At 59.7% G+C, this 10,519-nt stretch overlaps 1 long non-coding RNA gene and 1 pseudogene across 1 annotated transcript; both read left to right on the top strand.

Annotated features, from left to right (window-relative positions):
• Window positions 1-3,353: 3,353 nt before the first annotated feature.
• On the top strand, window positions 3,354-5,321 carry LOC120615811 (uncharacterized). The gene is made up of 2 exons (XR_005656367.1): window positions 3,354-3,471; window positions 3,562-5,321. It is a non-coding gene; the product is annotated as an uncharacterized LOC120615811 (long non-coding RNA).
• A 4,810-nt stretch (window positions 5,322-10,131) lies between these two features.
• Window positions 10,132-10,250, top strand: LOC120617210 (uncharacterized; annotated as a pseudogene).
• The last annotated feature ends 269 nt before the right edge of the window (window positions 10,251-10,519 follow it).

The raw sequence follows: 10,519 nt of genomic DNA, 5'->3' as shown, positions 1-10,519 counted from the left end.
GGCAGGTGCAACGTCCGTCACCGGAGCGCAGCGCCCGCACGGCCGAGCCTCCCGGCGCCCCGCGCCCGGCTGGGCAGATATCCGAGCGCCGCGGAGCCGCCCGCCGCGTCAGCGCCCGCAGATTGGCGGAGCCGCGGCCCCGCGAGTCACTGCCGGGCCCCCGCCGGCTCCGCTCCCTCCCCTTTCTCCTCCCCTCGGCCGCGCCCCGCGACGCCTCTGCAGCTCCGGGCCCGCTGAGGGGCGGGCGCCTCCTTCCGCGGTTTGCCGAGGGAGGACGGAGCCGCCCGAGAGAGGCCGGCGCGCCGGGAGCGGGCAGCGGGCGCGGGCGCTGTCCCCGGCCTGGCTGCCGCCCCGCATCCTCGGCCCGTCCCCGCCGCCTGCCGCTAGCTGCGGCCTCTCAGCTCCTCCCCAGACGAGCGAGGGCCCAAACCCAGGCCAAGTCCCTCCCCGGAGCCGCTGGGCGTCTGCGCCGCTAGACGGCGACCTTGTGCCCCACGCCCCCGCTTCGGGCGAGGGGGAGGAAGAGGCGATGGGGCCTGCGCCGGACGCAACGAGAGGAGCGCGGGGTTTGACCCAAATCCGGAGGCTCCTGATGCCCGCCAGGCCGCACCCACCCCAAGGGGACCACGCCCTCGCCCTAACCCCGGGACGGGCTGGGCACTGAGCGGTACCGGTGCGCGCGGGAGGAGCCACCTCCCCGGCTTTGGGCGTGTGTGCGCCTCATTTGCCTCCCAGATGCCCAGAATCGCCAGCCCAGGGACACAGTACTTGTAGATGTGGCCTCTTCTGAGCACACACAGCTTCTGGACCCCAGCCCCATGGGGACAGAGGGTACGAATGTCAGCCCAAAGTCATGGTTAGCAAGGTGAGTGAACCTGGCCACAGGCGCCACTCCCTCCCAGAGGCGCGGTGCGTTTCTGAAGCGGGCAGGTGAAGAACCCCGGGTGCCTCCACATCCCCCCTCACTCCCTGTGCTGCTGGCTGCTCCCTGCGAGCTACAGCCTCTGGGGGTGGGGAGGCATTCTCCCTGCACCACCACCCCCCCTCCCCCCACTGAGGCTGGGTGCCTGTCCTGCAGTGGAGCCCACTAGAAACTCTGGAGCAAGGAGGGCCCAAACTCCTCCCCCGTCAGTGTCTCCCAGGCCGTATGTGAAGGGCTGGGCTCCGCCCTCCTGGAGCTGGAAGTTAGGGGAGCATGAGGTGAAGGCGGGTTTCACTGGGGAGACGGTTTCATCCTCAGAGATGGAGCCCCCCGCTTCCTCCCTTCACAGTCAGCATCATTTATGTGCAGAAGAGGTAACTGGACAGGGTCACCCAGCGAGGCCCAGGAAGTGACCTCCAAACTGACATGGAAGGCAAGCCCCCCACCGGGGGTGGGAGGGGGCAAGGACTTCCCTTGTGACATGACGGGGCTTAGGTCGGTGGTCGTCCAGCCTGGCAAGCATCTCCCTCAGCCTTGGGCTTCCGCAGCCTCCAGACCCCACCAGCCCTCCCGGTCATGTCCTCAGGCTGGATGTGGGGTGGGCTGACCCCGTGAACCAGGACCTCACCCCCTTCTCCTGGGAGCTGAGGTGTCCTTTGTCTCTCCCGCCCCCCACTGGGTGGCTCCCTCACATAGTTACTGGTCCATCTCCACTGTCACCTCAGAAAAGCATGGTCCCACCGGGTCGTTTAAAAGTGTCCCCCACACGCCCCACGCGCCCCACCATTCCATTTGCCTCCTAGTGACACCGTCGCAGTCTGAAAAACCGTCCTCTGTCCTTGTTTGGGGTTCGTCCCCCTACCATGCACTCGCTGCTTCAGACAGGAGCCTCAGAAAGGCTTGTTCTCAGCTCTGCCTGGGCCGGCACAGGACAGGTGCTCCAAGAGGTGACCAGCAGCCCCTGTCCAACCTGGGCTCAGGTGTCAACAGGCTCAGGTGACACACGTGAAAAAGCCTTTGAAAACGGTGCACACGCCGCAGGAGGACAGAGAATGAAAAGCTTTGGTCTCCCCGCCCGGCTCCTCTGTACTCTGCTGGGAGGAGCGATTTGATCAGGTTCAATCGATCCATCTATGGAAATCGCAAAAAGCAAACAATATACACCAGACACACACAGGCAGACACACACAAGACACATATACACACGTGCAGAGACACACACATGTCCAGACACACACAAATAGACACAGACACACATGAAGACACATGCATGGATGCACACGGACACGCACAGACACAGAGACACACATTACAGACCCACACACATGCACAGACACAGGTAGACACACAAGAATACCCACCCACGTGGGAGACTCACATGCATGCACAGATACACATGACACCACAGACACAAGCATGCACAGACACAGGTAGACACACAGATATATATACACGTGCAGAGACACATACATGCACAGATGCACACAGACACAAGATAGATACACATGTGCAGAGACACATTAATGCACAGATACATATATAGACGCACACAGAGACATACGCATGCAGACACAGGTAGACACGCAAGATACATACACATGCGGAGTCGTGCATACATGCACAGATGCACACGCAGGCACACATATGCATGCACAGACACACAAATGGACACACAAGACATATCATGCGTGCACAGAGACACAGATGCAGGGAGGCACAAAGACACAAGACATGCACACAGTGCAGACACACACGTGCTGGACAAATAGACACAGACACACGCATGCACAGACACGCACATGCAGGCCACAGAGACACACACACATGCACAGACACACACATACGGACACACACAGGACAGGAAACGCCCTCAGGCCTCTCTGCCTTACTGTCCGGGCAGAGGCTGGGCCGGCCCGGGCCGGCTGCCCCAGGCACCAGGTGGCCGACGTGCAACCTCGTGGGAGGCTGGGGAACAGTTCTGGGGCTTTTCTGTCCCAAAAGCTGGCGCTCCAATAGCCCGTGTGCAATGCGTCAGGTGGTGACGGGAATCACACAGGAAATTAGGTGCAGCAGAAAGGGAAGTGGACGCTCTGGGTGGTCAGGGACGGCCCCCGGGAAAGTGACACTTGACTAGAAGCTCGCCCAGGAGGGAGCAGATGCATGGGGGCCCGTGGGACCGTGTTCTGGGCAGGAAGCCAGGACTCCGGCTCTGGGGTTGGGGTTGGAGCTGAGGGAGGGGGAGGAGGGCCTGGGAGACACTCCAGAAGGGCCCAAGACTTCTTCCTCCAGGAGGGAGAAAGGGGAGCAGCTCAGCCCACAGACACCCCGGCCCACCTCTCCCCACTGCACCCCTGCCAGTCCTGGCCCGAGTGGCCATCTGCTATCCAGCCCAGTGTCGAGGAGAGAAACACAGAGGGACCGTCCACCGGCTCAGGTCCTGGTTCCTTCACCTCCCAGAGTCTGCGAGGCCTGCCGGCGACCCACCGGCGACACTCCAGGGGCTGGCGTCCAAAGGCCAGCCCTGGACACAGGCTACTCTGGGAGCCGAGGTGGGGGCAGTTGGGCTGGCGGGGGAGGGCTTGTGCTTTGGGCCGCAGGGCGGGGGTCGTGACTTCACTGGGCATCCACCGTGTGCCCAGGCGTTATGGGGAGTGGTTTTGACCCTCGTCCGGTGGAACCTGAGACCATGGGAAGGTTCCCGGCCTTTCCTGCCTGCCGGGGACTCGGCTAGTGTGGAGCCAATGGGCGACGGGTCTGCCCCACCCGGACTTATACTGAGGAGGGTACACGCCTGCAGGAGAGACCCCTCCGGAGCAGAGGGGACACAAGGCCAGTGTCCTCTGTGCCGGGCCTGAGGGACTTGGGGGCGGCCGCGGGGAGAGGGGAAGCATTCTGTGTACGAACGTGGCCTCGTCCCTCAGCCACGCTGGCCCCGTCCCCGGTTCCCCAGCCACACGGTCACAGCCTAAGGGGTCTTTGAAAGGAGAGCTCCTTTGTTCTGATTTAAAACGACAGATCAAGAAACCCCGAAACAAGCAAATAAAACAATAAAAAAGCTTGACTTTCTTATCTACATTTTGTACCATTCAAATACCTGATCGATATCCTTTTCTATCAGGCATGAAATAACCACAAAAACGGATCGTCTATCTATTGGCCGTAAGGAAAATGACAAGAATGTAGTCTGCGCACCAAACACGAGGCAGTTTAATAAAACAAAAGCTAAACCTTAAAATTATGTCTACCTGGAAATTAATACCGCCAATAAAAACACTCTTTTATATCATCTGGAGATTATGAAGGAAACCGAAAGGGAAATTATAGACTATTCAAAAATGAGCACAAACAGGATCGGCGCCTATTAAACCTGCGGGACGCCACCAAGGAGCTGCTCACGAGAGAGAGCAGCATTTAGTAGAACATGACAATGGCTGAAAATAAGTGAACTAAGCTTTCAGTTCAAGAAACTAGAAAATAAATAAATAAATAAAACAGGCCTGAATAAAGAAGGAATGAATTCGTATAGAACAAACCAAAAACAATCGCAATCGAAAATAAAAAAAAAAAATGGTTGAGTTGGCTGATAACACAGCTTTTCCCTGAAAAGACCGGTGGAGAGTGAACATGTGAAGTCTGATTAAGGAGAGAAAAGGGAAGACAAGTGAGTGCCTTCAGGACCGAGAGAGGACATGTGACTCGCCACGGGAAGGGCATTAATGTCCCCCCAAAGGACAGCTGCTCAGCGCCATCGTACCTGATGATGCGAGCTGAAATAGGTATTTTTAAAGGAAAATTCTAATGACCAAAATTGACTCAAGAAGTCCTAGAAAATGGAGCTAGACCAATCATTTTAGGAGAAGTTGAAAATGGTCAAATATTTATCCCTAGATGCAGAAGCGGGCCCAGTTCTGCAGACAGCTTCATCCGACAGTCCGAGCGCGGACACGTCCTGCCTTAGGAAGTGGCCGCGAAGCAGAAGGCGGACGGAGATGCCCCAGAGAAGGCCCTGGGATCACAACACCTTGTCCACCTCTCAGATGCAGGAGAGAACCGGCCGATTATTCAATAGCCGCCGAAAAACCGCTTTGTAAAATTCAGTGCTTATTCCCGTTAAAAAGTCGTGGCAAACCACAAGTGGTGCGAGATTGCCTGTCTCTGACAAGGGGCCCTCACGGGGAGTGGCCGGTGACATTCCGTCTTCCGCTGGGTATAGAGGAATAATTTTAGCAGGTCGCCTTTTGCAAAATCAAAAGGCATTCACCAAACATGATTTTACGCATGAATGTCATTGGTAGGTTTGGTGATTAGAGATGAAAACGTGACAATATGAGACAAATATGATTTGATATTTAGAGGCTGATGCAAGATTCGAGTGAGAGAATAAATTACAGCAAAACGCCTCTTTCGGAACCCTCAAATTTCTAGGTCTGGAGCAAAAAAAATCATGCTGCTGAATGAAGCACACAGGGCGGGGGTGTGGAGCCGCCCCTGAGGGGGCAGCCGGCTGCAGAGCTGGGGGCCTCAGGTTGCCAGGCCGAACCCCCAGCGAGGCCCACTCAGGTTTCCTCGGCTCCCCACCCACCTCTGTCCTCTGCAGGCTCCAGGCTCTGCCCTGGGGGATGTGGCCAGAGGGTCCCTGGACAGCCCTTGCCAGGGAGGATGTCCGCCCTCATTCTCCACATTACCATGGAAACAGGCAGATACAGGACAGGGCCGAGCTCCCGTCTGAAAGCCGCTGTCTCTGGCCCTCGGGGGACCCCGAGCGGATGGGGGACCCCGGCTCCTTTTGACCGCCCCTCCTGCGATGGTCTGTCTCCCCCTCACTGCCCAGCCTGGCCTGGCCCTCGTGGGTGCATGGGTGAGGATTTGGGGGGTGCTTTCAGACTATAAATACGGAGAAGCGGAGAAGCAGGAACAGCGGGTGGGAATTCACCGGGAGCCTCCAGGGGTCACCACGCCCGCCCTGCCGCTCCTTCTGCTCCGGGCTGGGCTCTGGGACCTGCCCACGCGCCTCCCCTCTGCGGGTGGGCTAGGGTACCCCCCCAATCCTGCAAAAGCCCCCACGTCACCTACAGAGGGTATGGCCTTCAGGACAGGCTGCACCAGGGACCAGGACTCGCTCTGCCCTGATCACGGCTCAGGCCACCAACACTGCAGGTGGCAGAAGGCCAGGCGTGAGTCCCTGGGGATGTGGCCCGTGCACCGCAGAGCCACCCCGCACCCTAAGGCCTCTGGCGTTTGGAGCCGATGGTGCCCCACGACTCCGGAGACCCTGGGCAGGGGGACGCATGGCAGACGGGCACAGGCAGCGCGAGGTCCCCGGAGCAGCTGGGCCAAGCGCCGCACAGCACTGTCAGGCTGGGAACACCCGAAGGAGCAGGCAGAGCTGTCAGGCCTGAAGCACCTTTCCAGCTTCCCAAAAAAAAAAAAAAGCCAGAAACCTCTCTGTGGGCCACGGATAAATTAGCCGAGGACAAAGGCAGCACGATGATCATTTATCATCACAGGCCAGAGAGGACTCTGGGAGCCTTGTGTGTCCTTGTGACTCAAGGTCAGAGGCTTCTGCTTTCCCTCATTATTTCTATTTTTAACAATTGCGTTTAGCTTCCTGCAAAAATAGTAAGAGGTGAGGACGGTTTAAGCACTAGCATGCCCCCTTTGTCACAGAACCACGGGGAAGCAGGAAAAGCCGGCCAGGACGTGACAGCGTGGCGATGAGCTGTCCACCAGCAGAGCCGAAATGGGCCCTGGCAACCCTCTGACCCACCCGTCGGTCGCACAAGTGGGTAAACTGAGGACACCCAGGGCAGGCACACGCCAGGGTCTTTTCAGGGCGGGGCCCAGAGCCATGGGTACCGGTCCCTATGAAGTGAGGCCCAGGGGCCCAGAAGGGAATCCTGGCCATGAGAGCCTAGCCAGCCCTTGGGGGCCGTGGGGGAAGGTCCCCCCACCTTCTCTGCTCTGAGCTGTGGCTAAGATGCCTCCTGGAGCAGCCCCTGAGAGCTCAGAGCTGGACATTGTTTATGGCTACCACAGGGAACCAGGACAAGCCCCCCGGGGAGGCAGCTGAGGGGTGAGGATGCAGCTGGGAGCTTCCTCGTGCGCTCGTGTGCACACGCAGACACGTGTGAGCATGCACATGTGTGCCTGTATCCCTGTGAACGTGTGAGCACATGCACAGACCTGTGTGCAAGCGTGTGGCAGTGTATGTGTGCATGTGCACAGCCCCCCCTCCAGGCCACGGGGACAGGGCTTCTCGGCCGGGGGTGGCCCCAGCCGGCCTGCTCCTCTCCACCCGTCCAGAGCTCCCGCATTGAGGTGAGTGACCCTCCACGGCAGGGCTGTGCCTCACCTCACTGTTAGTCACATGTGGTCTCCGGCCAGCCAGGCCCCTTGGGGGTCCACAAAGGACCAGCCCTGCCCGCTGCTCATCAGCATCCATCTTCGCCTAGGACGCATGAGCCAGAGTGGAGGGCCCTGGACGGTGGACGAGGGACAGGGGACGGGGGACGGGGGACGGGGACAGCCCTCGGCTGCCTTCTCAGGTGACTGCTGACATCCTCAGACCCACCAACAGACAGCCATCGGGGCTCCTTGGAAACCATTCTCTGGGGCCGACGGTGGCCTTGCCCTGACACTGGCCTTGACCAGCCCTCCAGGCCACTCAGCTTTGTTCAGTGAGTGGACGTCCCAGAGTGCCCACCAGGTGCCAGCTCTGCCCTCGGCCGAGACGCAGAGGACACTGGGCAGCTGCATCTGTGACCAGAGCTCATGGTCCAGTGAGGAAGAGGGGCGTGCAAGGTCCCCAGGCCCCGAGGGCAAACGGTGTGAGAGGTGTGCGCTGTGGTTGCAGGCTCGCTGAGAGCCGCTTGTCCCCCGCGCCGGCCTGACGTGGCACGCGCAGTGTACGATGGCCCCAAGCTGCAGACAGACACCCAGGGAATGAAGCCAGGCCGCTCACCAGGAGAAGGTGACAGCTGAGTCACTCCTGGTCTGTGAACTCCAGGTGCCCTCGGCGAAATTCCCAGTGATGGGTCGTCAAGGCATTTTGCAGGGAGTGTGACCCCAGAATCCACCTTCACAGCAGAAGAAACCCACACCCAGCCCTGCAAGCCATGGGCCGGTTCCTAGCACTGCCCTGGGGTGGGGACCCCCCGCAGGCAGCGATGACGGCCCGTCGCCTGGGCTGTCCTCCATGGATATTTCCCAGCATCCCTAATCCCCCAGCTGCCCCCAGCCCTCCCCCCGCTCCTGCCACGACGGGCAGTGGCTGTCGGGGGGAAGCGTTGCTTTGCCGCAGTCTGCTATGGGTGACAGATACAGAGGTGACCCTCCTCCAGGCAGCCAGCCTGCGTGTGAATGTGGCAGGTCTCCCTCCAGAGGCACTTTAGGGGGAGCAGAGTCCAGTCTGATGCCCAGGGTGGGTGGGAGGGCCCCCAGATGACCGTGGGCTCCCCCAGGCCCCGTTCTGGGGGAGCACGTGACTGAGGCACGTTTGTGACACCAGTGTGTGCCGCCAGCAGCTCCCTGACCTGGCTGCCCGTCAGGCCCCACCCATAGCTCTCAGTGTCACCCCAGCCTCCCTTCAGGGATGGGCCCTTTGGACGCAGAGGCAGCTGGTGTCCCCTGAGCACCCAGCAGAAAACGCAGTCGGCCCCACACCGAGATGTTTAAACGCCTGTGAATGGAATTTTCAAAAAATCGCCCGAAAGCGAAACGGTCTTTTCTCAGTGAAACGTTATGCAGAGAAGCTACTGCTTTCTAGAACTTAAGCCTCTGTTCAGACACGTGGCCGCGCTGAGGGCGGATCCACAGGAGAGGGAGCTGGGAGCGGTGGGGCCTGGCCAGCGCGTTAGTGACCCTCCCGGCTAACGGGGCGACAAGGGGCCCTGGGTGAGGGCATGTGGGGCCAGCACCGTGTGGAAAGCGGGCTCAGGCCCCACGCAGTGAACTCGGGACTGGAGGCCTCCCTGGGGAGGGGACACAGCTCCAGGGCGGTCAGGCAGGGCCACCGCGGGCATGTGCTCACTGCCAAGAGACCGAGCCCTTCTCTGGGGGGTGGGTACAAGCCCTGAGTCTCTTTTTCAAAGACCCACGACCCCCTTGCTGGGCCCTGAGGGGTCAGTCTGGGGACGGCCCTGGTCCCACGTGGGTCCCACGTAGCTTCGAGGGCTGCGGCACAGTGCAGGCAGGCCGACGGACAGGGAAAACGGCCATGTGGACGCCGGACACAGGACAGCTGCTGCAGCGCCGCGGTGCTCCGGCCACTCAGCCGAGCGTCTCCGTGAGCCACGGGATGCTCCCCAGCGGGCGACGACCTGCGCTGCTCACCTACCGCCGCCCCCAGCTAGCCAGACCCCGGCACCTTACAACGGTAGCACTTGGCTTGTCACGCGTCGTGTGGGTCAGGGGCTGGGCGGCCTGGCCGTGTCCTCAGCCCTGCGGCCGCTCACAGGCTGTGGCCCGCTCCAGGCTCGCTCTCCTGCTGTGGGCTGTCAGTGGGGCGGCTCAGGACGGGACCGCTGGCCTCCCCGAGTGCGGGAGGGAGAGAAACAGAGAGCGAAGGAGAGGAAGAGGCCGGACTTTATTACACAACCTCTGAGGAGGCGCCCGGTCAGGGGTGAGGGCACAGTGGGCGCGAGCAGGGGCCCGGCCTCCGGTTAGGAGTTACCGTGATTAGAGAAACAAAGATCCATCACATTAGCATTCTCCCAAAATGATGATGGAGAAGCCCATTACTGAGAAAAAAAAGAGATTCTAGGTAATGGAAAACGAGTCGTGTGCACATAAATATTTTTACCTTTTAATCAATTGCGGTTAGGGAAGCCAGCGCCTCCAGCCCTTGTCTGGTGACAAGACACATGGCCTTCCTTCCGCCGTCCTGGCCATTACTTAACCAGGGGCTCGGCGGCCAGAGACAAATCACCCCGCTCGTTTCACAGCCCGTTAGGCAGGCGTGGCCGACACCCACGGCCGCTCTTGGGCATTAAGGAGATTCTGCAGCGGCGACACCGGGACTAGCGAAGGCCAGAACGAGCAGGAGCGGGACCTGGGACGCTGCCGGCCCCGTATCCCCACCCAGCCCAGGCAGCGGCCCGTTTCCTGGTCACGGCTGCTTTTTTCAACAAGGCTCCACTTAAAGATTTCACGAGCGGAGTCTCCCCGAGGTGGGGCCGCTAAGTCCACTCACCGTTTGAAATAGACCGTTTGACTACGACCACGCCACCCTGAACACGCCCGATCCCGTCTGATCTCGGAAGCTGAGCAGCGTCGGGCCTGGTGAGTACTTGGATGGGAGACCACCTAGGAAGACCAGGTGCTGTAGGCGTAAAAAATAAAACATAAACAAAAAAGGAATTGTAAGCTGACAAGGTCCTTGCAACCTGTGAGGTCAACCAAGGGTCGCCTCACCTAAAAAAAAAAAAAATAAACCGCTTGATTTTTTTAACACCCAGGTGTTTTAGATTCAGTGATTTTATACTCTGTTTTCTAAATTACGAGGACCTGTAGATAACAATGAATGAAACACAGACACAGAGCTGTTGTGGGGGTTGCAGGGGACCCGAACCCCCCACAGGCCTTCTGTCACCCTCTCCC

Source organism: Pteropus medius, unplaced genomic scaffold (assembly GCF_902729225.1).
Source record: "Pteropus medius unplaced genomic scaffold, Ma_sr-lr_union100, whole genome shotgun sequence".
Classification (NCBI taxonomy): domain Eukaryota; kingdom Metazoa; phylum Chordata; class Mammalia; order Chiroptera; family Pteropodidae; genus Pteropus; species Pteropus medius.
This window is presented reverse-complemented; position numbering and strand designations above follow the sequence as displayed.